The sequence below is a fragment of the Ictidomys tridecemlineatus genome, chromosome 5 (genome assembly GCF_052094955.1).
Source record: "Ictidomys tridecemlineatus isolate mIctTri1 chromosome 5, mIctTri1.hap1, whole genome shotgun sequence".
Taxonomy (NCBI): domain Eukaryota; kingdom Metazoa; phylum Chordata; class Mammalia; order Rodentia; family Sciuridae; genus Ictidomys; species Ictidomys tridecemlineatus.
Genome location: NC_135481.1, coordinates 197,639,074 through 197,665,176, shown reverse-complemented (window position 1 = coordinate 197,665,176; position 26,103 = coordinate 197,639,074).

The window sequence follows — 26,103 nt, the reverse complement described above, 5'->3', positions numbered from 1 at the left end:
AAATGTTTCTGCAGTAAGATCCAAATTTTAAGAAATATATAGGAAGAGGTAAAATATGCAAAAGCTATGTGCTAATTAGTCATTATTTACTTCTAATTTAAGTATGCTTTCTAAAATACACTCCTTTCTTTCCCTTTTTATATCGTCTTTCAAAAATTTAAATCTTCATGCTGAAGAGTGTAACTTTATAAGTAAAATGTTTTTAATGAATACTTGGCTGTGTTGTGCATGCACACTCACGACACCTTTTGATGTGTGTGTGTGTGTGTGTGTATCCCTCTTCTGGGCTCTGTGCTAACACTTCCCCTCCCTCCAGGCCCCCTCCCAGGTGGGAGGGCTAAGGCTGAGCAAGGAGATAACTCTGCCAGGCTTGGAACAGGGCCTGGCGGACTCCAGACCTCCTCCTCTCCATGCTATTAGTCAACAGCCTGGAGATACAGGACCCACAGGAAGACCCAGAACCAGATGGTCCTGGGGACAAGGGACGAGGGCCTGCCTGCCTCCCAGCATCAGCTGTGCCAGCACCTGCTGGTGACCAACTGCCCAGGGAGCATGTATCCGCCATGACTAAGGGCTCCTCCCCAGGCCCACGGCTGGGCTGCCTCGACTCTGTGAGTCACTCAACGGAGGCTTCCTGGACCACACAACCCCCAGACTTCTCCGTCTGCACCGCATGGCCCACAGGACTCAGTACACCATACACTCCACCCTGGCCACTAAGCCACCACCGACACTGTCACTCCTGGAGATTCCCGGTCCTGCCTGGGGGCTCTGTGCAGCCCACTCCCTTACTTCCCACCTCTCCTGCGTGTCCACCTTGGAAGGACTCTCTCCTCATCCTTCCAGCCTCCTCAGAGAAGCGTGCTCCACAGTGGCCATCTCAGAGCACCGGGCCTCAGCCACCCTCTGGGGTGACGTCCTGCACTGAACAAGGCAGTGATTCCACGCTTTAGTCTCTTTGTCTGTTTCTTCCATGAGACTGGACGCAGCATGAGGGAGAGAACCTGGCCTGTCCTCCAGCACCTGGTGTGACGATCACCTTTGTCATGAAGAAGGCAGGCTGGCGCCAGCAGGTCCCACAGCAGCTGACGGGTGCAGAAGGGAGAGCCGGTGACTTGTGACCTGCAGCTCCACTCCACAAAGTGAACTTCGCTGTGCTGCTGCAACTGCACTCGGCTCTTCCTCGTCCCCAGCCTTCCAGGGAAGACCACTTATTCTTCACCCACGACTCTGTCCAGCTTGACCCCAATTTTCCATCAAATGTGGGTATTTCTGTCTCGCTCCCTGTCCCATGAGGGTGAATGGACTTGCAAGGCCTCCTCCCCTCACTGAGGGGCTGGTCAGCCAGCTCCTGCCCCTCGGGTCCCTGCTGGGGTCTCCAGGCTCCAGCCCCTCTCTCTCTGACTGCTGGTCATTGCTTGGGGTGCTGTGTGTGCCAGGAGGCCCTGGTCACTGCCCTCTCAGCCCTTCCCTGCCCACCCCTTCCTACAGGGCCGGATAAACTTCAGAATGTCCCTCAAGGCCTGTGCTGGCCTTAGGACATGGGAATGCCCGTCAGGATCTGTCCTGAGTGCCACAGAAGCAGGAGGCCACTCTCCTTCCACACCCCTCCCCTTTCCTAAACAGCCCCTAGCCCAGCTCCTCCCTCCCCAGGGTCTTGCCTGCTCCCAGTCGGGGCACCCGCTCAGCTCAGCTCCCTGCCGAGGGCCTCCGTCTCCATGCTGAGGTCTCGTCAAACACAGGCCTTTATTTCTTTATTTCTCACTCACATAAAATCCAGTTTTTACAACGAACAAGTGTTCGGCGCTGCCCCCTTGCCTTTCCACGGCTTCCAAGTCCCAGAGAAGATGCTGCCACAGGGCCTGCAGGGCTGTGCTCGTCCCCACCCCACAGGGACGCGTGGAGGCTCCGGGGCTCCACCCCTCGCCAGCACCTGGTGGCTGGTGGAGGTCCAGGAAGGGCATCGAGGTTCCCGGCACATTTCCCAGGAGACTCAGCTGCCCAGAACCTACGTCCTCTGCTTGCTGAGGATCTTCTCTGGAGCTGCGAGGGTCACGGCTCTCACTGGCTTTTCCAAGAACTGGCCGTCGTCTTACTCACTCGCCAGAGCTAGGCATCCTCTCGCCCTGCACAGGGGCTCGCCCTTAGAACCTGCACCACACTCGGCCACACACCCACAGGAGTGCTCACTCACCAACACTCACGGGCACCTTTCACACGGTGCAGCTCACAGTCCCAACCTGGAGGCTCCCTCGAGGCCTGTCACCAGCAGCGCAGACAAGTCGTTGCCGCGTACTCCAACAATGAAAGAACTAGTGAGCCGCCAGGGTGGGGACAGGAACGGATCCCACGGACTCGGAGGGAGAGAGGGTGCCACGGCTGTGCCACCTGCCTGGCTCTGTCACACAGTGCCACAAGCTCTGCAAGCTAATGCAGGACAGCCCTGTCAGGACCTGGGTGACCTGGAGGGGGTCCCGCCCTGCCTCGGGACGTGGGTGATGCTGTTGTCCTGCAGCTTGGCCACCTGTGGTGAATCCACTGAGCTGTGAGCTCCGGCCTGGTGGGCTTCTCTCTACGAGTCACACGTCAGTGAGAACTGAGAACCGTAAAGCTGAGTACAGACGTGTGTGTTCTGGGCCCTGATTCAGCAGGAAGATACGCACTGGCCTCTAAGTGAAGAGCAAGGGCCGCCGGGAAGAACCCAGGGCCACGAGGCGTGGAACCTGTCTGACCTATCTGAGGTGTCCGCTCCCTCTGGGACACACAGCATCCCAGCCACAGGACAGGTGGCATCTGGGGCCATTCTGCCCTCTCTCCCTGAGACGTGGCAATGCTGAAGACAATCTGCTTGTCACACAGGGAGTGCTCCTGGCTGGGGGTAGAGGTCACCCGTGAAGAATCTCCCTGCCCAGGTAGTCACTAGTGCCCGGGGGGACCCTGATGGCATCAGTGTCCTGTTTGGCTGGTGGGGAAGGTGGAAGGACATGAATGCCCAAGGCCAGGGCCAGGGAGTGGCAACCACGGGAGGCCAGGGTCCCAGCTTCCGGCCCCACTGGGCCCGCTTCTCTGGCTTGTTACCGGCTGCGGAACTTCCAGACTCAAGGCCACCTGGAGGATGAGCTTGAGAAGGCTCGGCCGTCCCTCCCCTGGGAGGTGCTGTGAACCTGGGAATGCAGTCCAGTTAAGAAATCAGACGATGGGAGCATGTCCAGGAGCCCAGAAATGCCCTGTTTTTGTTGCTGCTGCTTCAGTTTTTATTGAGAACACGAAAGAAAGATATTATCAGCCAAAAAACATCGTGAGAGGCACAACATCCGTGTACTGTCAGGCGGTCACTGTTGAATAAAATGCCCAGGAAATGGAACCTTCCAGGACTGCTGGAGACAGGTCTGCGTCCTCTTCTTCATCATCGGATGATGTTTACTAGGGGCAAGAAGGGGCTGCCTTTCTCTGAATATATTCATCTTCTTTTTTTTTCAAGAAAATGATGCTTTGCAGCTATGAAGCCCAAACGTATCATCACAAAATCACAGCAAGAAGCTTTCTGAAATACTGGTCCCAGTACTGATTAATCTGCACGTTCAAATGAAATGAAGACTCCACCAGGAGCATTTCTGGGCCAGTGTCGTGGCAGGTGGACCCTCAAGGAGCCAGACTCACCCCAGGTGACAATTTTTTCCCAACATCACCTTCCCAGGTGACAAATCAGCATGTAAATGTACGCAGAGTTCTACTAGCATTCAAGTGCATCGAGTGCAAAGGACCAGCCTGCCCTCACCTGTGTCCACCCTCCTGAGCCCAGCTCCGCCCCACCCTTGGGTGGGCTTAGACCCAAGGCTGTCTTTTGCAATGGCTCCAGCCAATGCTGTAGTAACTTCCTGTCACCCTGCTCCTCCTTCTTCCAGCCAACCATCTCTCTGCCTAGCTTACAGAAAAGCTTTCTCTTCCTCGCAACCTCAATGGACCTGGCAGGTGCATCTCAAGCGAGACAAGGCAGGATGTTACCCCTGAGGGCATTTCACATGGAGTGTCCAGGGCATCAAGTTTCACCTCCATGTTTTAAAAGCTGTTAAACTGGATATTAGAACAGAAAAGAAACCTGCCAGAGGCCACACGTCAAATGACACAGAGCTCAGGCTAGACCCCAAGTGCCCTGCTTTCCAAGTTCACTGCCCAGATCTCTGGTCCCTTTTAACTAGAAACAGAAAACCCAACAAAATTTAGTGCAGAGTGGTTAGTTTATCCAGGTGACAAGAATTCTAAAAGGTGGAGGATCCAAGATGGTGGGCCAGAGGGAGGCAGCATTCTGTGTCACTCTGTGACCTCAGACTCAAGTAGTGAGAAGACTGCTTCTCTGTGAGAGGTATGCCTGCTCCCACACAGGAATCACAGCCACCAAGCCCGTGCAGGGCTCCAGGCCTCAGCATCAGAGCAGGTCTCCCAACTGCTTGCCCGCGCAGGGTACCCGAGCAGGACTGTGGACATCAGCACCTGCACAGAACTTCCGGCCACCCACCCAAGCAGAAATCACGCACACTGCTCCCATGCAGGACACCGGGCAGCTTCCCACATGCAGTAACTCCAGCTGCCACTCCCATGTGGACCCCCACCTACCAACGTGGGGCTCCCTGGCGGCCACCACCTTGGGACTCTGCATCAGCAGAGATAGTCCCCTATGCGCAGTATCCTACCCACACCCGGGGACGTCACACAGGCTCCGAAGTCAGCCACAGCCACACACTGCATGCCACAGAGCTCATCTCTGAACTCATCTTCCAACGCCATCGCCTGGCTCCCCCAACCCGACCCGACACCCCATTGCTGAAAGCAGGGACCTCCATCTCGGGCCACCTTCATCATCATCATCAATGGGGGCGACTCCCAGTGTGGAACTCCGGCTGGCCAGGTACCCAGTTTCTAACTCCCCGCTCTCCCCACAGAGGATACCCTGACACAGTGACCTCCTGGTTACCTGCTCCATCCTGAGGGCAAAGGTACCAGCTGACGACAGATGACCACACCTGCTGGATGGGAAGGGAAGCAGCAAAGACACTGCTCTCCAACCAAAACAGGCTTCTCCCTTCACGACTTCCCCTCCCTCTCCGTCTCCTGCCCTCCAGCCCCAGCTTAAGTGAGACCAAGTACTTGTATGAATCAGGGTTTGAGGACGGGGCATCCGCATGGTCTATTACAGTTGTAAGTTCTTTTTGTTTGTTTTCCTTTTTTTCTTTTTTCCCACCAATTTCTACAATTTTAACATTTTTTATTTTTCTTAATATGCATATGTGTCTGTTTTACATACTCTACTGTCTTCCCACTTATTTGTCTACCCCAAATAACTTCCTCTCTCTCCTCCTGCTACTAATCTTCCTCTTTAGATCTCTCTTTCACTCCTCCTAAGCTATAATAACTCTATGTAACCTCCTACCTCCTCAGCACATCTCCTACTCCTCAGCCCTGGTCCTCTGTCCACATCAGAAACTGTAAACCCTTTACAAACCTACTGAGCCTATTGTAGGGAATAACTGAATTCACCATTTCTGAACATTGTGAGCAAACTGTAAAAGTCATAATAACAAACATTTGTTTTTAGGATGTAGATTGTTTCTATTGGGATCTGTTAACATTGTCCTTCACCTCAAAGGAGAGATATTGGGTCCCTACAGGAGCACCATAAGCTATAGGGTAAAAATGGTAACGCCTCAGATCCACAGTGTAGAAAGGAAGACACACAAGCAATATGGAAAGACAAGGGAAGAAAGTGCCCCAAACAAATCAAGACACCACATCATTAGAATCCAGGGCCAGCACAGCAGAAGAAATTTCAGAGACGTTCAGGAGGTACATAATTAAAATGTTCTGTGAATTAAAGGATGATATAAGAGAGCAAGTACAGACAACAAAAGATCATTTTGACCCAGAGCTACATAAACAAATACAGGAAGCATAAAATTACTTCAATAGGGAGATAGAGGTTCTAAAAAAAACCAGAAATCCTTGAAATGAAAGGAACAATAAACCAAATTAAAAGCTCAACTGAAAGCATCACCATCAGATTAGTCCTCTTAGAAGACAGGACCTCAGACAATGAAGACAAAATACATAATCTTGTAAAGAATCAGACCACACAGTGAAAATGGTAAGAAAACATGAGCAGAATATTCAAGAAATACGGGATAGCATAAAACAATCAAATTTAAGAGTTATTGAGATACAGGTAGGCATAAAGTTCCAAACCAAAGGAAAGAGCTATCTAGTCAATGAAATAATATCAGAAAATTTTCCAAACATGAAGAATAAATTGGATAAACAAATTCAATAGACTTACAGGATGTCAAATGTACAAAAATCTCAGCATATCCACACCAAGGCACATTATAATGAAAACCCCAACATACAGAATAAGGAGAGAATATTAAAAGTCATGAGAGAAAGGAATCAGGTTACATATAGGGGGAAACCAACTAGCTTATGTGCATATTTTTCAACCCAGACTCTGAAAGCCAGGAGATGGTGTAACAACATGTACCAAGCTCTGAAAGAAAATGGATGCCAACCAGGAATTTTGAATCCAGCAAAATTAAGCTTTAGATATGATGATGAAATAAAACCTTCCAGAAAGAATTTACAACTAGAAAGCCTGCACTACAGAACATCCTCAGCAAAATATTCCATGAAGAGGAAATAAAAAACAACAACAAAAATCAGCAAAGGGAGGTGTTAGACTAAAGGAAAAGCTAATCAGGGAGAAACCAAGTCAAGTTAAACACCAAAAACAACAAAAATGTCTGGGAATACAAATCATGTCTCAATAATAACCTTGAATGTTAATGGCCTAAACTCACCAATCAAAAGACATAGACTGGCCGATTAGATTTCAAAAAAAAAAAAAAGAACCCAACAATATGTGCCTGAGAGACTCATCTCATAGAAAAAGACATTCACAGAATGAAAGTGAAAGGTTGGGAAAAATCATACCAATCACATGGACTGTGGAAGCAAGCAGGGGTTTCCATCCTCATATCAAATAAAGCAGACTTCAAACCAAAGTTAATCAAAAGGGATAAAGAAGGCTATTTCATACTGATTAAGGGAAACATTCATTAACAAGACATAACAATAATAAATTTATATGCCCCCCAAAATGGAGCATCTACATTCATCAAACAAACTCTTCTCAAGTTCAAGAATCAAATCAACCATAGCACAATAATTCTGGGTGACTTTAACACACCTCTTTCACCACTGGATAGATCTTCCAAACAAAAGCTGAACAAAGAAACTAGAGAATTCACTAATACAGTCAATAACTTAGACTTAACTGATATCCATAGAATATTTCATTCTTCAATAAATGAATACACTTTCTTCTCAGCAGCACATGGATCTTTCTCTAAAATAGATCCTAAATTATGCCACAAAGCAACTCTTAGCAAATATAAGAAAGTAGAGATACTATTCTGCATTGTATCAGATCATAATGGAATCAAATTAGAAATCAATGATAAAATAAGAATTAAAAACTATTCCAACACCTGGACAAAATAATATGCTACTGAATAAACAATGGGTTGCAAAAGACATAGAGGAGGAGATTAAAAAATTCTTAGAGGTGAATGAAGAACACAGATAAAAGGTATAGAAATCTCTGGAACATTCTGAAGGCAGTACTAAGAGGAAAGTTCACTGCAAGGAGTTCATTCCTCAAAAGAAGAAAAAGTCACCAAATAAATCACTTAACATTACATCTCAAAGTCCTAGAAAAAGAAGAACAAATCAACACCAAGAGCAGTAGAAGACAGGAAATAATTAAAATCAGAGCTGAAATTGAAACAAAAGAAACAATTTTTAAAAATTGACAAAACAAAAAGTTGGGATTTTTGAAAAAACAAATAAAATTGACAAACCATCAGCCATGCTAACTAAAAGCAGAAAGAAAACTCAAGTTACCAACATATGTGATGAAAAAGGAAATGTCACCACAGACACTACAGAAATACAGAATATAATTAGAAATTATTTTGAAAACTTGTTCTCCAATAAAACAGAAAATATCGAAGGCATTGAAAATTTTCTAGTCATATGATTTGCTCAAATTGAATCAGGATGATTTACACAATTTAAAAAGATAAATTTCTAGAGATGAAATAGAAGATGCCATCAGAAGCCTACTAACCAAGAAAAGCCCAGGACCAAACGGATACACAGCCAAGATCTACAAGAAGAACCAATACCAGTACTCTCCAATTTATTTCAGAAAATAGAAAAAAAAGAAGGAGAATTCCAAACTCATTCTATGATGCCAATATCACCCTGATTCCAAAACCAGGCAAAGACACATCAAAGAAAGAAAACTTCAGAGAAATCTCTCTAATGAACATAGACGTAAAAATTCTCAATAAAAGTTCTGACAAATTGAATACAAAAACATACCAAAAAGGTAGTGCACCACAATCAAGTGGGATTCATCCCAGGGATGCAAGGTTGGTTCAACATAAAGAAATCAATAAATGTAATTCATCACATCAATAGACTTACAGGTAAGAACCATATGACCTTCTCAACGGAAGCAGAAAAGGCATTTGAGAAAATACAGCACCACTTCAGGTTCAAAACACTAGAAAAACTAGGGACAACTGGAACGTATCTCAGCATCATAAAAGCTATCTATGCTAAGCCCCAGGCCAACATCATTCTAAATGGAGAAAAATTGAAGGCATTCCCTCTAAAAACTGGAGCAAGACAGGGATGCCCTCTTTCACGACTCCTATTTAACATAGTTCTTGAATCACTGGCCAGAGCAACTAGACAAAAGAAAGAAATTAAAGGAATACACATAGGGAAAAAACTCAAATTAGCACTATTTGCCAATGATATGATTCTACCTAGAAGACACAAAAAATTCACCAGAAAACTTCTAGAACTAGTAAATGAATTCAGCAAAGTAGCAGGATACAAAATCAACACCCATAAATCAAAGGCATTTCTGTGTATCAATGACAAATCCTCTGAAAGGGAAACTAGGAACAAACAACAACAATAACAAAAAAAATAAATAAATAAACCCTTGGGAATCAACCTAACAAAAGAGGAGAAAGACCTCTACAACAAAAAATACAGAACATTAAAAAAAGAAATCAAAGACGACCTTAGAAGGTGGAAAGTTCTCCCTTGTTCTTGGATAGGCAGAATTAATACTGTCAAAATGACCATACTACCAAAAGCACTATTTAGATTTAATGTAATTCCAGTCAAAATCTTAATAACATTCCTCATAGAAATAGAAAAAGCAGGATGGAAAAATAAGAGACCCAGGATAGCTAAAGCAATACATGGCAAGAGGAGTGAAGCAGGTGGCACCACTATACCAGACCTAAAACTATACTACAGAGCAATAGTTACAAAAACAGCATGGTATTGACACCAAAACAGACTGGTAGACCAAGGGTACAGAACAAAGGACACAGAGACTAACCCACATAATTACAGTTATCTTATATTAGACAAAGGTACCAAAATTGTGCATTGGAGAGAAGATAGCCTCTTCAACAAATGTTGCTGGGAAAACTGGAAATCCATATGCAACAAAATGAAATTAAACCCCTGTCTCTCACCATGCACAAAAGTCAACTCAAAGTGGATGAAGGACCTAGGAATTAAACCAGAGACCCTGTGTCTAATAGAAGAAAAAATAGGCCCAAATCTCCATCTTTTCAAATTAAGTCCCTACTTCCTTAATAAAACTCCTATAGTACAAGGATTAAAATCAAGAATTAATAAGTGGGATGGATTCAAACTAAAAAGCTTCTTCTCAGCAAAGAAACAATCAGTGAGGTGAATAGAGAGCCTATAGCTTGGGAGCAAAATTTTTACCCCTCACACATCAGATAGAGCACGTATCTCTAGAGTATATAAAGAACTCAAAGAGGTAAACACCAAAACAACAAATAATCCAATCAATAAATGGGCCAAGGAACTGAACAGACACTTCTCAGAAGGTGATATACAATCAGTCAACAAATATATGAAAAAATGTCCAACATCTCTAGCAATTAGAGAAATGCAAATCGAAACCACTCTAAAATTTCGTCTCACTGCAGTCAGAATGGCAGCTATTAAGAATACAAACAACTGTAAGTGTTGGTGAGGATGTGGGGAAAAGGCACACTCATACACTGCTGGTGGGACTGAAAATTGGTGCAGCAAATATGGAAAGCAGTAAGGAGATTCCTTGGAAAACTGTAAATGGAATCACCTTTGACCCAGCGATCCTTCTCCTTAGTCTATACCCAAAGGACCTCAAAACAGCATACTACAGGGACACAGCCACATCAATGTTTATAGCAGCACAATTCAGAATAGCTAAACTGTGGAACCAACCTAGATGTCCTTCAGTGGATGAAGGGATAAAGAGAATGTGGTATATTACACAATGGAATATTACTCAGCATTAAGAGAATATAGTCATGGAATTTGCAGGTAAATGGATGGAGTAGGAGAATATAATGGTAATGAAGTTAGCCAATCCCCAAAACTGAAATGCCAAATGTTTTCTCTGATATAAGGAGGCTGATTCATAGTGGGTTTGGGAGGGGGAGCGTGGGAGGATTAGAGGAACTGGAGATAGGGCAGAGGGGTGGGAGGAGGCATGGGTGTAGAAATAGGGTGGAGTGTGGTGGACATCACTACCTAAGTACAGGTGTGTAGACAGGAATGGTGTGGACGTATTTTGTATACAACCAGAGATGTGAAAAATTGTGCTCTGTATGTAGAACATGAATTGTAGTGCACTCTGCTGTCATATATAACCAATTAGAATTTAAAAAGAAAAAGAAGTCTAAAAGGTGCTGCCAACATGAGGTAAAGGTCTAATGTCATCAGGCCTGGGTTCCCCAGTTTCCTGGGTCTTTCTTTCAAGAGTACAAACCGTCTGCCACCGCTCCAGAGACCACATGGGGGTCCAGAGAGGAGAGAGAAGAGAAGGGACGCATGGAACGGGCCTCCCCCCAGAGCCAAAGCCTTGCCAGCCATCTCCAGGACCCACGTGCTCACAGGTGGCCGCCCCTAAGTGCCAGGAGTCCCTCCGACTGGGACAGGCAGGAAACGAGGGGTTAATGAGGGGCGTGAGGACGAGCCGCCAAGCCTCTGCCTCCCCGTCCCGGACCCCAGTCAGTTCAGCAAAGTGGCCACTGGCCCCCGCCATCCCCAGAGACTCCCCAGCAGCAGCCTCCGGGGCTCAGGGGGTCCCAGCTTCACTCGACGCCACAAACACGTCCCACTTGCAAGTCGTGGACCTGGGGAGGCCCCGGGGATCCCAGAGGCAGAGCCTTGGAGTCGGAGGGAGGGGGACTCTGGTCATTTCTTGAACGAAATTGAACGTTTGGAAATGCAAACAAAAGGAAGGGCGGTACCCCACGCTGGGAGCTTGTGCAGGTCCTCGGTGCCCAGCTGCTCTGATGGGCGCTCGGGGAACACCTGAGTCCCTGTGCGCATGCGCATGTGCTGCCACAGCCTTTCATGAGACGCAGGCTCCACTCGGCCTCTTCACCCACCAAAGGGCTGCGCCAACACGGGGCATTCTGTCTCCTCTCTCGAGGCCGCACAGGGAAGCATCTGGGTCTCCACCCAGATGGTGAGAGTCAACCAGGTGTTGCAGGTGGCCAGCAGGCTCCGCGGTGGCCTGAGAGGGCTTGAGGCACCCACAAGGATATCCCTCCTTAGGTGGCAGCCCTGGTGCATGCCAGACCAGTGCCATGCCAGCCCTGTGCCAAGTGCTGGATGCAGGGTGGCTCCTGTGGCCCTCTCCCCACACCAGGGGGTGGAGTTGTTACTCACCCCATTGTACAGTGGACACAGTAGGGCAGCACAGGGAGTTGAAATGAGTTACCCACAGTCACACAGCAACAGTGTCCCAGGCAGGGTTCCGCCCACAGGGTGCAGAATTGCACCTGCACCTGGGTTAGCATAGTGGTAAGCGTCTGCCCCGCAGTTCCTGGCATGACAGATCTTCTTTTGCACTGAGGCAAGACCAGGGTGCCAGCTCTTGGGACCCTTCTCACACATCTCCTGAGACTTACCACAGAGCTCAACAACTGCAGCCCTCTGGCAGGCTGGGAGGGGGAAAAGCTGCCAGGCAGCTGGAATGGGGATGAGGGAGGACAGAGCCCACGTGCAGCTCGGCCTTTTGGCCCACTATGGTTGCCCACCACCCTGCTTCCTCCCCAGGCTGCCTACCTCTGCAGCTGCAGAAGCTGGCAACCTCTCCAGCTGCTGGGCCATGTGCACAGAGGTGGAGGTGTTTGCACGGATACCTGGGCTGAGGACTGTCCAACAACTCAAGACATGCTGGAAAGCAGCACCCACGTTCCTTCCAGGGACAGGACAATAGAGCCTAGCACACAGTAGGTGCTGAACAAATGCATGTGAGATTGATTTGATTCCTGAAGCAGCTAGGGTTTTTCCCCACATGCTCCCCAAATCCATGGCTGCAAGAAGAGAGTTTCATTTGTCCTCTGAGCTGTCCTGAAACTGTGTGTGGTTACTGGCACAGCACCACAGAGCCCAGGCAGTGGAAAGCGCTCAGCCCTGGGTCACAGAGCCTCTTCCCCTAGTCTCCTGGGAGGGACGCAGGTATGCCTGAGAGGGAGAATGAGGTAAGTACCACAGGGACTGGAGAGCACAGTTTGGGCCATTGCCTCCGAGTGTGAGTGCCAAGGACGTCCTGTCTCCTGCTGGACCCTGGGGAATGTGGGCTGCTCACTGCTCCATCCCAGTGCTCAGCATGTGTGCACCTGACCCTGGTCAAGGAAAGCTGGCCAGTGGCTGCCAGGGTCACTTGGCAAGTGCATTTCCTATTCCTCAGACTACCCAAAGTCAGCAGAATGGGAGCAATCGTTCCCCCAGTGACCTGGCCCTCCATCTCTGCCTCTGTGGAGGGAGGACAATACAAGTGCCTTCCCAGTAGAGTCCTCGCAGGGGTCAACTGGGCTGAGCTAGAAAGTGCTCTGAGAAAGGGGTGAAATGGCAGGAGCTCTGAAAATCTCCGCTGTCACTGCGGGGTGCTGCCCGCTCTGCGCGTGACCAGGCTGGTGCTGTTAGCCTTCTCCCGGCCTTTAGGCCACGTCGCCTGTGCCCAGTCCATTCCTGTTCTCCCCAGCACCTGCCTCTCGGGAGCTGAGAACACGACAAGGCAAAGCCCTGGTTCTCATCATCCAAGACCCCAAGTGCAGGTCAGGGGGGCAGAGAGCCCACCACCACATCCAGCTTGTAGTGGGGCTTCGCATCCCCGGGGGAGCGTTAATTTTCCTCAACTGAGTCCCGCTGTCTCTGAGTTTTAATTTCTTTCCCCTTACACTTTCATGAAAGTCAAGCCAGGTGGAAGAATCCATTTATACAGTTAAGTAAGACCTCCATCTAATTGTGCCATCCTGGGCTGATTTCAAAGGCAGATATGAAGGATGTACATTTCCAAAACTCAGCACTCGTTTTTGAATATTGATTATATGCCAGGTCCTGGGACCATGTAATTTCTGAAGCTCTCTGCTCTCAGGGACTCCCAGTAAAGCCCAGGGCAGGCTGGGGAGGGGAATCAGGACGCCAAGAAGTAGATGTGCAGACGGTTGTGGCAGCAACTGGGGACACAGTACTTGGTGGGCCTCAAAGTCAGAGGGACAAGGAGTCATAAAGGGGACTGTGAGTTAGCAAGGTGACCCAAGATAGAAGTAACATTTGCAAAACTCAGACTCCCAAAAGACAGTGTGCTCGGTGACCACAAGGGGCCAGGGAGAGACACCACATTCCTACCTTGCTCACCGTGCCTGTGCTCTGGGCAGGTATCAGTCATGGCCATCGGTCCCAAGACTTCTGCCCTGTCCTCAGAACCCTTTTCTAGATGATGGAACTGGTGCCTTGCCTTGTCATGGTTTTATGGCTCAACTGAGATGGGGGTCCAGGGGCGGGGTGGACAGGAATGGAGTGGACCCCAGAGAAGGTGGCCTGAGAGCCAGGCAAGGCTTACATTGTTGGAGGAGCTTAGCCCTTCTCCACAAGAGCCAGAACAGGACCTGAGGCAAGGAAGGCCCCTGTGGGGTTGGGGCAGGGGTGTCACCGTCACTGCTGCTTTCCAGCAGGGTGCTCAGCTTCCACCACTGCTTTGGGAAGTCTCTCTAGTGTCACTGGGGAGAATGGGTGAGGGGGTTGTGGGGAATTGTTAAGGTCTGTAAACAAGTCAGGATGGCGCCTGGCATTTTGCAGAGGGAGTGGTTTGTGAAGTGACGCCAGCGAGCCATTAAGTGTGGAGATTCCTGATTGGTTGACTGCTGTATCTAGTTTATGTTAATTAAGATAAGCTGTGTGGAATGTATATATACCCCTCCCGTCCTACAATAAGCGGCTCCCACTCCTGCTGTATCCATCTACACAAGTTCCTCGTCACCCTCTGGTTAGTTTGCCCAGCGAGCCGGACTGCGGCAGGGAATAGTACAGGGAGCTGGAAGGCGGGCAGGCAGGCAGAGGGCAGTTCCTCCTGCCTGAGGAGCCTGAAGAGAGCAGGACACTGCAGGGCGAAGTGAACCCAGGACACAGGCAGGAGCGAGGGAAGAGCCTGGGGAGGGGGCAGATGGGGACTTAGGTGGCAAGAAAGCCAACCTAGAAAGGGAACCCGGAGAAGGAGGGGGTGTGCCCTCTGTCCCCTGGCTATGATCTCAGGATGTGGGCCTGGGCTTGGCAGTGCCAGGCCTGGGCACAGGTCCAGGCCCCCCGTTCCTCCCTCCAGCACACACTGGGGCTCACGGGATGCAGACGGCAGAGGTGAGCAGTGGGTGGGAGCAAAGGTTCTGAAGTCAGGGAACCTGGTCCAACCCCAGGCGGGCTGTGTCATGGCAGAGCTGTCCAGGGTCCCCAGGAGGTGCACAAGATGGGGCCATCATGGCAGCTCATGAATGAGAAAACCCACATGGAGCTTGGAGAAGGGCCGCGGGGCGAGTGAGCACACTATTACCCCCCGAGGGCCTGGCTTCTCTTCAGCGGTCCTCACCTCACTGCCCACACAGCCCTTTCCTCCTGCTTTGCGGCTCCCCGGCTGCCGTTGGCTTCAGGCTGAGATGAAACACTGGCAAGCACCACCCTCAATTGTTTCAACCTCTTTGTTCCCAGAATGCCACTTTGCTTGACCTCTGGACACTTGGGGGCTGACTCCAAGGCTCTGCTCCTTGAACCCTGCCAGAGGACAGCTCCTCTGCCCAGCCCCAGCTCGTGGCCATCAGGTCTGCCCAGACACAGGAGATCAAGCCTCCCTGTGAGGAAGCAGGGCCTGAGTCGGCTCCCTGGATGCATGTGCAGGAGCCCCGGCCCCTGGACCACCATGGGTTCTCTGCACACAGCTCCCCCACCCCTACCCTTGAATGCCTATCTGGCTCTCTGTGATTTCCATTGGAGACACACTGAAATATCTGCCATCACGTTTTTACGATTCCCAGAGAGCTTGCTTTGCTGATGTGCGTTAATGCTACAGTAACAACAGAGCAGCTCCATTCCAGCAGAATGAGCAACTCACACAAAGAAACCTGTTAACTTTAATAACACCGATAAAGCAAGCTCTGCTGCGGCGCCCACAGCAGCCGTCTCGGTCTAGAGCTGCAACCAGATGCCTGGTCGAGAAAGGCTTGCAATCGCCCACTTGGGGACATCTGGAAAAACGGAGGCCTGCTAAGGAGGGACAGCACCCGCCAGCCGGGTTTCATTCTCCAGAATGATTCATTTCCTTGCAGGGGATTCATCGAGGTCATTCCTGGAGCTTTATGCTGAGCGCACCATACAGGTGGGTGCTTCTGCTTCTAAGAAGATGCCTGAGGCAATAGTCCCTAGCTCTCAAGGACAGGGTCGGTGCCTCCTCTCAGCATGGGCAGGATGAACCGGGCACAGGGACACTGTGGAGCAGGTATCTGCAACGGGCTTTGTGCTCCTTCCACGGGAGCGGACAGCCCTTGGCATAAGGGGCCTATTGGGCATCGTGCTGCTGGCCTTTTCTCCACGCTTACCACTTACAAGTAAGTCCCCGCTCTTCGTGCCCCTAATTTCCACCCACCTGTGTGGAAAGACTCTCCAGCTGCTTACAACCTGGGTCTGTCACCAAACACTGAGGGACACCACTCCAGCAGGTCTTAAGGACAAGGCTGTCCTGCCACAGGATTTGCCAGGTCTTCCTGATAGATGGAGCCCTGGGAGAGAAGCCCAGGGCACAGAGGCCAGCTGCCCCTGCAGCCCCGAGTTCTACAGGATCGTCACAGTTGGCCATTCCTGTTGGTTCCATTTGGATAGAAAGGATGTTTGTTTGTTTGTTTGTTTTGAAGAAAGAAGAGAATGAAAAAAAAATACGAAGCTAAAACCCAAATTAGTTCTTCTCCCCTGAAATACACTGACTGGATGCACTGTTGGAAGTTCTCAAAGACATATTTTCAAAGGGTGAAGTTCTAAAGATTTCAAAAAAGATGGTCAAATATAATCTTTTCTTTTTTCTTTCTGAAGAAGAGTGGATCACAAAGTTATCTGAGTTTTACAGCCAGGAAGGTGAGGAAGCGTAGATTTGGGCCCTGGCTTGGCATAAACATAAAAAACACTGCAGCCCACTTATGTGTGCAGCTTAATTTCTTTTTGTCTCATAATTACAGCCCTTTGCCTAGGCCTGAGTGACAGGAGAGCGAGGCAACAGCGCCATCTGTAGGAGAAACGTGGTAGTCCAGGAAGGATGCCTGCAGCTCCGCCTTTTAGACCAATCCCAGACAGGGCTGGGAGGATCCAGAGCCAACACCCCGCCAACCCCTCCCCCCCCCCCCACATACCTCCCTAGAAGAGCCCAATGCAGAACCCAGTCATCCAAAGAATAAGTGGCTATGATTATTTTGTAGGAAGAGTTAGCAAGATCTATCAGGTTTTTAATTGACCATTCCCTTTTATCTAGCAATTATTCCAATTCTAGGCATTTAACCTGTATAAATATCACTCATGTGCAGAGATAAAAGTCCAAGGGTGTTCACTGCGGTATTCATTTAATGATGGAATATAAAAGCAATCTGAACACTTATTAATAGGGACTGGTTAAATAAATTAGGGCCCTCGGCGGCATGGAAGCTTGTGCAAACTTTAGCAAGAGGGAGGGAGCTCTGCACATAAAGAAAGCAGAGTGCTTTCCATTGTGAAACCGAAGTTGCAAAGGCAGCCTTGCCAGCATCATGTAGAATGTGTTGATCTTGCAAAGGCACATCTCCATTCATGTGAATGCCTATCGCTGGAATGGGTGTGTGTGTGTGTGTGTGTGTTTATACATGTGTGCCACACGTGGAAGACCGTTTCAAACAGTGATACTCCCAACAAGGACTGTCGTGGGAAGGGTAATGAGGAAATTCCACCCTTCACTCTGCACATTTCTGTGTTATTTCAATTGTGTTGCAACACAGCCTGGTTTTGCACTGTGTCACTCCTGCTCTGGAGGACACAGTCAAGGAACCTTCAGAGTGTCTCTGAACAGCTAACCGTTAGAGTCTAAAATGTCTCAAATGTCTTGGTTCGGGGCTGGCACTTACATGGGCCTGCATCTTCTCCAAGCATGTAACATGGGCAATGAGAAGGCTGACACGGCCCAAATTCTGCTCCTTGGCAAGAAACTGTGTTTTTCTTTCTGGGAATTTGTGTGTGCTCTGCACATCCTTGGTTCTCTGGAATTCTGGCTCCTCGTGCCCTGGCTGGCTGTTCTCTCCTCCTTTCTCCTATTCCACAGTGAATTCTTTCAGGATTGCGGCTCATGTTTTCTGCATTTCCTTCTCTACCTTTCTGCTCTTCTCTCCTCCCAGAATGCTTTCCCGAGATGTCAATCTGTGCATTCCCCCCCACCCCCACCCCCGTGCTGCTTAGCTCCTCTCACACCTTTCTTCTGAGCTCTAGAATTCCTGAAGCCCTAGCTCTGACCATTCTGCTCTTCCGCCCATGCATTCAGCTCAGTGTTTCCAAAATCCCGCGTTCCTGGCCTCTCAGCTCCTTGGCAGTGTGTTCCCGTGAGGGGTGCCTATTTCCCCTGCACCTCCAGATCTGCGGGTTGCTCCGTGCGTTTGCCAGGCATCGTTGCTCTGCGAGCCCTCGGTTCTTCTGCTGCCTTTGGGGTTTGTGTGCTGAGACTGCCTGTCCCTCTCTGTGCTTCCAGCTCCCTGGTCCCCTTCCTGAACCACATACCGATGCATGACCTGCAGTGGGGAGGGGCAGGCCTGCTGCCCACCAGAGCCCTTGTGCCCCCAGAGCCTGCAGTCACTAGTTTGGCCTCAGGCAAATGCCGTACCCAGGCAACACTCTTAACTCCCAGCCTGAATTAATCCCCTGGCGAAGCCCCCTGCACAGCCCTCCTGGTCTCTGTCTTCACCATTTCTTGCTCTGGTCAGCCCCAGCTCTGTTCCTCGGAAACGCTGATTCCATTTGTTTTCTGTCTGCAAGGTGTTGTTGGCCCTCGGCTGTAGCTTTAGCTTTTTCTGATTTTTGGTTTTGCTGTATTATTTGGGATGGGATTTGACAAGAAAAACAAATGATGTTACTGTATCATACATCTTCTCCAATTCAAGGATCGCCAGAAATTGTGCAAAGTCGCCATCAACCAATGCCAAAGCTGGCTCCGGTAGAGAACCTCCCAGTGTGGGGGTCATGGGCACAGACAGCCCAGGCCACTGTTCCCCAGCTGAACTGAGCTTTCTGGTTGGATCTGAAGAAATAAGTCAGTGTAAGTAAATACAGATGTTGAATATCTGGTCACCAACACCTTATAGCAAACTTGGCAACGACATTCCATTTGCCAAAAGAAACATGTACTCAAAATGGGCCAATGAATATATTTTCTCTTTTTTTTAATTTTTTCTTCTTCTCCTTGATCATTATATATTAGTGAGGAATACCTGGATCCTTGTTTATAAAACCTGTGAAATCAGCAGAGTACTGAAAACCTAATGCCCTGTGCTCCCTGGGTCAAAGCCCTTGGTGCTCCCTGGGTTAAAGCCCCTGTGCTCCCTGGGTTAAAGCCCTTGGTGCTCCCTGGGTTAAAGCCCCTGTGCTCCCTGGATTAAAGCCCCTGTGCTCCCTGGGTTAGAGCTGAGAAGGGCTTATCACCATCCTTCGAGCTCCGCATGGGGAATCTTTAGGCTTCTTACTTAATTCCCCTTCATATTCTGTGCTCCTCAAATGCTGTAAGAGAAGCTCACAGAAGGAAAGCACTAGCTTCATTTCACAGAAGGCTTTTCCTGGTTGCAGCTTGCAAAGGAGCACCCTGACCCGCCTCCATCTGGAGCATCCCCCTTGTGGGGCAGAAGCCCTGATGAGGTGTAAAGATGCCAGAGACATTTGCTCTTTCTGGCCATTCGTGCATCATCACGCCAGACACCGAGCAATGATCCTGATAGTAGTTGGAAACGCGAGGCCCACAGACCCTTTCCGAGAGGACCCTGCAGACCCTAAGGCCTGCCACCTCCTCTACCCCCGGCCTCTCCAGCCCCCTCACCACCAGGCAGAGACCCTCTGGAATGTGAGCCGCCCCAAGCCTCACAACAGCTTCACCTCATCCTTAGGCTGGAAGCCAACGTCCTCCGGGTGCCGTCAAGGCCACATGGCTGACAGCCTCCTCTACGCTGCCCCCGTCTTCCCTGGCTTATAGGCTGCACTGACCTTCCTGCTGCCCTCGGACACCACAGATGTGCTCTGAGCACCGGCTCACGCCACTCCTGCCGGAATAGCTTCCCTCCAGCTTCCTGCACTGGCCCCTCACTCCTGTGCCCTGCAGGAGCCCCCCACAACCTCCCCAGCCCCTGCAGGAACCCCACAAGCCATGCACTCCCATTTCCTTCTCTCCAAGGTTCCTCTCACAGTGTGACATCACAGGCGTTCTTGCTTCTTTCCAGTCTCCCACAGGAGAGAGTGCATTTCCTGAGAACCAGTCGTGGTCTGTTCTCCACTCCAGGGCCCATGCCTGCTTGGAGCCCTGCCTGGCAGATCGGAGGACTCGAAGAATACTAATGATTGAACAAACACTTCGGGTTTTTTAATGAAAAAAGTAAATAAGGGAGTCTCCCTCATAACTGTATAGGCAAATTCAATTTCCAAATGATTCGTTTGGCATGAAAATATGGCAAAAGCATTCTTCCAAGAGTTAAACAAACAAACAAACAAACAAAACTATTTGAAACAGCAATTTCACTCCTGGGCATACAGCCGACAGAATTGAATCAGGGACTCAAATATCTGTGTGCACATCAGCATTAGTCACACAGTGGGCACAAGGTCCAAAAAATCTCCACCCACCCTGCATGGGTAAACAAAACACCATGCATGCATGCAACAGAAGATTATTTAGCTGAAAAGGCACAAAATTCAGATTCACGCTATGACTTGGGGGACCATGAAGACATGCTCAGTGAACTACGCCCAACACCAAAGACCAGCACTGCAGGAATCCGCCCAGACCAGGTACTTCAAACAGGTAAATGCACAGAGATGCTTGAAACTAGGAGCAGGTCCCAGTGGCCAGTAAGTGTGTGGGTGTCATTGCTTAATGGATACGGAACTTCTTTGAGGGTGATAAAAATATACTAAAAGAAAATTTTATAGCAATTACTGTATTTTCCCTGATTTTATGAAATTAGATTAATTTATCCTGAGATCTTTTTTTATTAGATGAATCAGCACTAGTAAGAGTCTTTTATCATCTGTTTAACTTAACATTCTAACAAAATTCCTGATTTAACATTCTTTATTGGTTTTATAAAAATGAGTTCTGATAATTATGTACATAAGCCAGAGATGCTTGATTTATTATGCAAAGAAGAGAAGACACATCAGATGCTGGATTCTTATTTTCCCAATGTCATTTGTGGATATTACTCAAAGTTTTATCCATATATTACTTCTGTTCCCTCAAGATAAAAAAAAATTCACTCTACAAATGTTTGTCAAAATTGGGAGCACTTTAACAAATAGCTCTCAAATATAGCACCTCTAACGTGTCATTAAACATTCTCCTTTGAATATAATTTAGACCTTTTCGGTTACATCAGGAAATTCACTAATACATTTCCATAAATTACAATAAATAATGTCCTGCTCAACTTATGGGGTTCCACTCCCGTGTGACGTGAATAACTCAAGCCCAGCTCTCTTCCTCCCTGGGTGTCCCCAGTTTTTCATTCCAGGGAAACTCATTAGGGACAGCAGTGAGTCCCTGCTGTGTTCTAGTGTCACTGCGTGTAGAGGGGGGTGGAGGGAGATCCGAGGCCCCAAGTTCTGGAGAGAGCTCGTCACCGTCACAGGAGACCCACAGAGTCGTTACGGCGGCATTCCCACCTGGGCCACTCGACAGAAAGTGCTTCAGTGAAGGCCCCAGCGCTTCACAAAGCCTGTCACTCATCCTTGATCGGGGAGAAGGACTTAGACGGGACTAGGGCAGACGCTTGCTTAATTGTCAAGCACTTTTTCAAATTAATTATAGCAAATGACATTGAATTTGCACCAAGGTCAACGATATGAAATAGCCATTTAAAAAATTTTTTTAAATGGTGAATCTTTGGCTTGAAATGTTTACATGTAAGGACAGAAAAAAGCTGACCTTTGGTGTAGGACTGTGGTCATCACGGGCTGGAACGCTGTGGCTGACCTGGGGCAGAACCCAGACTTTCTGAGGGAGCACCGAGATGAGGTACTGCCCAGTGGCCGCTGGAACCTTGCAGAGCCGTAGGAAGTCGGTTCTGTCATGGGGAAAGAAGCAGGGCCTGGAACCCGTGGCCTGTGCCTGAGAGGTGGGGCAGGAACGGCCAGAAATTAGCAGCGTCCTGTCTTCCCTGGTCTGGGCCTTTGGGAATCCTGGGGCTCCACCCAGCTGCACATCTCAACAAGCTCTTGGGCCTCAGCTAAGTCACTGGTCCTCACCATGCCTCACTTTACATCTGCAGAATGGGTTTCAGGTAACATCTACCTCCTGCGCACATCTGCGAGGATTAAATGAGATGATCCAGAGGAGACGCTGAGCCCTGTGCTGCCTGACAGTGCTCCCTCCCATCACCCCTAACCATCCACGAGAGACATCAGAGGAATCCCACTGATGGGCTCTCCGTGAAGTGCAGCCAGTTCTCCAAACTGTGGAGGTCTTGGAAAACAAAGTCCAGGCAGCTATCACAGCTGAGCGGAGCCTAGAGAGACCTGGGCAAACTACTAACTGCCGTGTGGTGACCTGGGTGGAGTGCGGCGTCCTGGATGGGGTGCTGGGACAGTAAAGGACACTAGGGAGGAGCTAAGGAAGTAGAATGGAGTTTTGACTTTAGTTAACAGCAATGAGTCAATACTGCTTCATTGACTATAACAAATATGTCACTGATGTGGGATGTCAATCATACGGGGAGAGGAGAGAGGAGTATCATCTTGGGAGTTTTCTGTGAATCTACACTATTGCTAAATCAAAACTGTATCCAAAAGAAGGGGAGGGTTTAAACCTCTCCCAATGACACACACCTGCTATGAAGCAAAGCTGTGTTCTGGACCCACTTCATAGCAACCGGGAGCCCACCTGGAGCCATCCTGGGCCACATTAGGACCGTGGCAAGCCGGGGGAGAAGGAGCCTGAGGATGTCGGATGCCCTGCCGGCCGGGATACCAGACTGCACTCAGGTAGAGGCTAGTGATAGGGAAGGAGTGAGGTGGGGGCAGCCACCGAGGTACGAGCAGAGCTGTGAGGACAGGCCCTACCTGTCCACAGACCACAGGAGGGCACCAACTGGGTGTCCGGGACAAGCCCTGTCCTCTGGCCTCACGCACTGGCTTTAGAGAGGCTGCAGGCAAGCCAGGCTCGTCTTTATGAAGTTGGTCTCCCCTGAACCCCTATGAGCATTGGGGGAAGTGTCCATGAGCAGTGCCCACCTTCTCCTAGTCGGGGCCAACCAGTGCCTGTGGGATGCCCCCAGCATAGGAGCCCTCTGCCCACAGGACCCCCGGCAAAACAGGAGGGGAGGCAGAGCCAGGCTGGGGTTTCCAGGGTTGAATCATGGCAGGTCTTGAGGGAATTCACCTAATTTGCTCAGACTTGGGGTACCTGGTCTCTGCAAGGAGCTCAAGTGTCACATCATTTGATTTTCAGAACAGGAAAGTAGAAGGCAGGCAGCCTCTCTGCCCAGGTCCAGGATCCTGCAATCTTGATCATAGACCATGGTTTACCATCCAGTGTCCTCTCGGTCATCCTTCCATTCAGTGTGTTTAACAAAGTTCTATTGCACACCAACCTCAGGAGAGCTCCAGTTGGATGGGCGGTAGGAGGAAGGACCCTTGAGCACACCACTGAGCAGCCGGACCACCTGCTGGTTTCACTTGTCAGCCTTACTGTGTGAAGGCTCTCTCCAGAACCTGTCAGTGCCCTTCTTCTGGAGGTGCCCCCTGCTGTGTCTAGAGTGCCCCTATCCCCTGCCCTCCCATCCTGTGTTCTGATGGTGCTGACCACTCCCCACTTCTAGGAACAGGTCCCACATGCCAGCTACAACCTTGGGAGTGAATGCAGAGGGAACAGCTGATCAGGTAAGTGGAGCCAGCCTGCAGGGACAGCCTACAGGGACAGCCTGCAGGGACAGCCTGCAGGGACAGGACAGCCCGCTCTTCCTGCTGAGCCTGGAGCCGCTGCCTCCCTCTGTTGTAGCGTGGAGAAGCCTCTTAGCCTGTGAAGCCGAAAGAGCGAATGGGAGATGGGACAGGGAGATGTCCATGTGCCCTCGGGAGCCTGGCTTCCAGATAGTTAATTCCCCTTATTCTTTTTTAATCCACTTTGAGCTAGATTTTTTTTTTTAAGTAGAAGAGTCCTGATAAGTGTGCCATCATTGGATTGTCAGTCCTAAGGAGGACAGGCACAGTGACCTTGGCTGTGCCAGGTTACACTATCTGCTTGAAGCCAAATGCTCTCGTTAGTCACGTGGTTGTCCAGGCCCACCGGATGCACAGGGGACTTATTTTCTTTCTGCAAAGGGGTGAATTCTCTTGACTTTTCTAGCCTTAGGAAAGTAGCAACCTCAAGTAGGAAAATCTGCTCCAGAACCTCTTCCCCTGTGGTCTGCAGCAGCCAGTGCTTTGCCTTGGATGGGAACCCAACTGGCAACTCCAAAGAGCCTTTCCAAAAGTCCGATTCCCTGGAGCAAAGGGTACATTGTCCATTGCGCTTGAAAAACACTGGATTTCACTAAGTCAATGAAGTTTCTCAGGGTTTCTAAGAGATCCAAATGTACTCACATACACAACTCTCAGGGAGTCAACTGTGTTTCTCAATTCTGGTCACATAAAAATTCTTCAAAAAAAAATTGAGTAAAATGCAGAACTTTTTTTTTTTTTTTTCCGGGAACCAATGTACTGAAAGTTCTTTCTGCACGATGTCCATTTTTATATCCTACAGCTCTCAGCCCCAGTAGCTGCAGCCCGAGTCTCCCCCCAGGACTTGCTGGCACTCCCAGTCGGGAGGGGTGAGGCGGGCAGGGCTCACCTCCTCCTCCTTTTTGGGGACTTTTGTGCTAAGTTGGGCATTTCATGGTGAGCCAAAGCAACCTGTTTTTGGTGATTTCAAAGGTTTGCAAACTTTAAAAGCAGCTGCTCATAGTAAAATACCAGGCTGCCGTCTCTGGTGGATCTGAATGTGCTCGCTGACTTCAGGGCCCCGCGCTCGGGGCTCACCTCCACAGGCAGTGTCAGGGGACAGGCACCTCCAGCTGGCAGCTCTGCACAAACATCCTCTCCTTGGGACCAAAGGAGGCATTTGGAAACTTCTCGTTTGAAGTCCTTCCTTTTGAACTATCTTTGAACGTGTTTCATCTCCTTTTACCTTTCTTTTCGATGAACTGATACCTTCTCAAACTTTCAGAGACATCCCAATTTCTAGTTTAAATTCTTGGGGAATTTCTAGGGCAACTTCTGCAGAAAAGGGACTTTGTCTGACGCAGCCAGTAACTACCCGTTTCACTTTTGTTCACTTGTCATGGATTTTGCTTGGTTTGAAAATAAATGGCGACCCAGGAAGGAAAGGGAATGGGGGAAGAAATGGGCGATTCTGGCTTCTTTTGTGGGTCTCTTTAAAGCCACCAAATCCAATTTGCACGATTTGGAGAAAGGCTTTTATTGTTTCAATATTGTTGATGGAAAGAACTCGCCCAGGAGACTGAGGCCCTTGGCACCAGGGCTGGCAGTGGCACTGTGGGCGGTTCGTTCCTGGGCAGCACCACCCAAAGCACCTGCCTGTCCATGGCCACTGCTGCGTGGCCGCTGTGGATCCTGTGCTGCTCTAGGGGAGGTTGGTGGGTCAGTCCCCAGTTCCTATCTCCCTCTTCTTTGCACACTGTGCCTTGTCTCTGGGGTTCCCCTCCACCCCTGTGCAGTCCTGGGCTGACTCCGAGTCCGGGGGCCCACAGTGCTCAGTGGAAGGGGAACACCCGTGTGATAGCACAGCACCCAGCAGGAGTGACGCCACTCAGCCCAGGCTGCTCTGGGGTCCTGGGGCAGGAGCTCCATTTAAACTGCCGCCTCCCACATGGTTACTTACATCAGCGTCAGTGCTGCTGGGCCCTTCAGCCTCCCAGACGTCTGGCCAGGCTGTGGCCTTGGCTCTGCAGACAGAAGGCTACAGGCTCACACCAGGCCACCCTCCACGGCTGTCGTTGAAAACCAATGCCAACTGCTAACTGACAGTAACTCGGCCTTAGTTCTGTGTCAAGAAGCCAGACTCTGAAGTCGAAGCAGCTGAGTTCAAATCATCAGCTGTGGGTTGGAGTAGGTGACAGACAGGTGCTTCTACCCACAGAAGCGAGCGCTGACAATGGTAATGTATGCAGAGGGCTTCACAGGAGCCTGGTGGGAAGTAAGTGCTCAATAAACGGCAGCCACATGTCCTGAATTTACTGTGGTTACTCAAAAACCTGTCCCTGCCCCGCCAGGCCCTTCTGTCACTTTGACATAAGCAGCCAAATCACATTCAGAGAAGGTTTAGTTTGATTTTAGAATGAAGAGGAAGTCGCACCGGTTAACAGCCCTAGGAGACCTGCATTCTCTCCAGGCAGACCAATGTGGGGT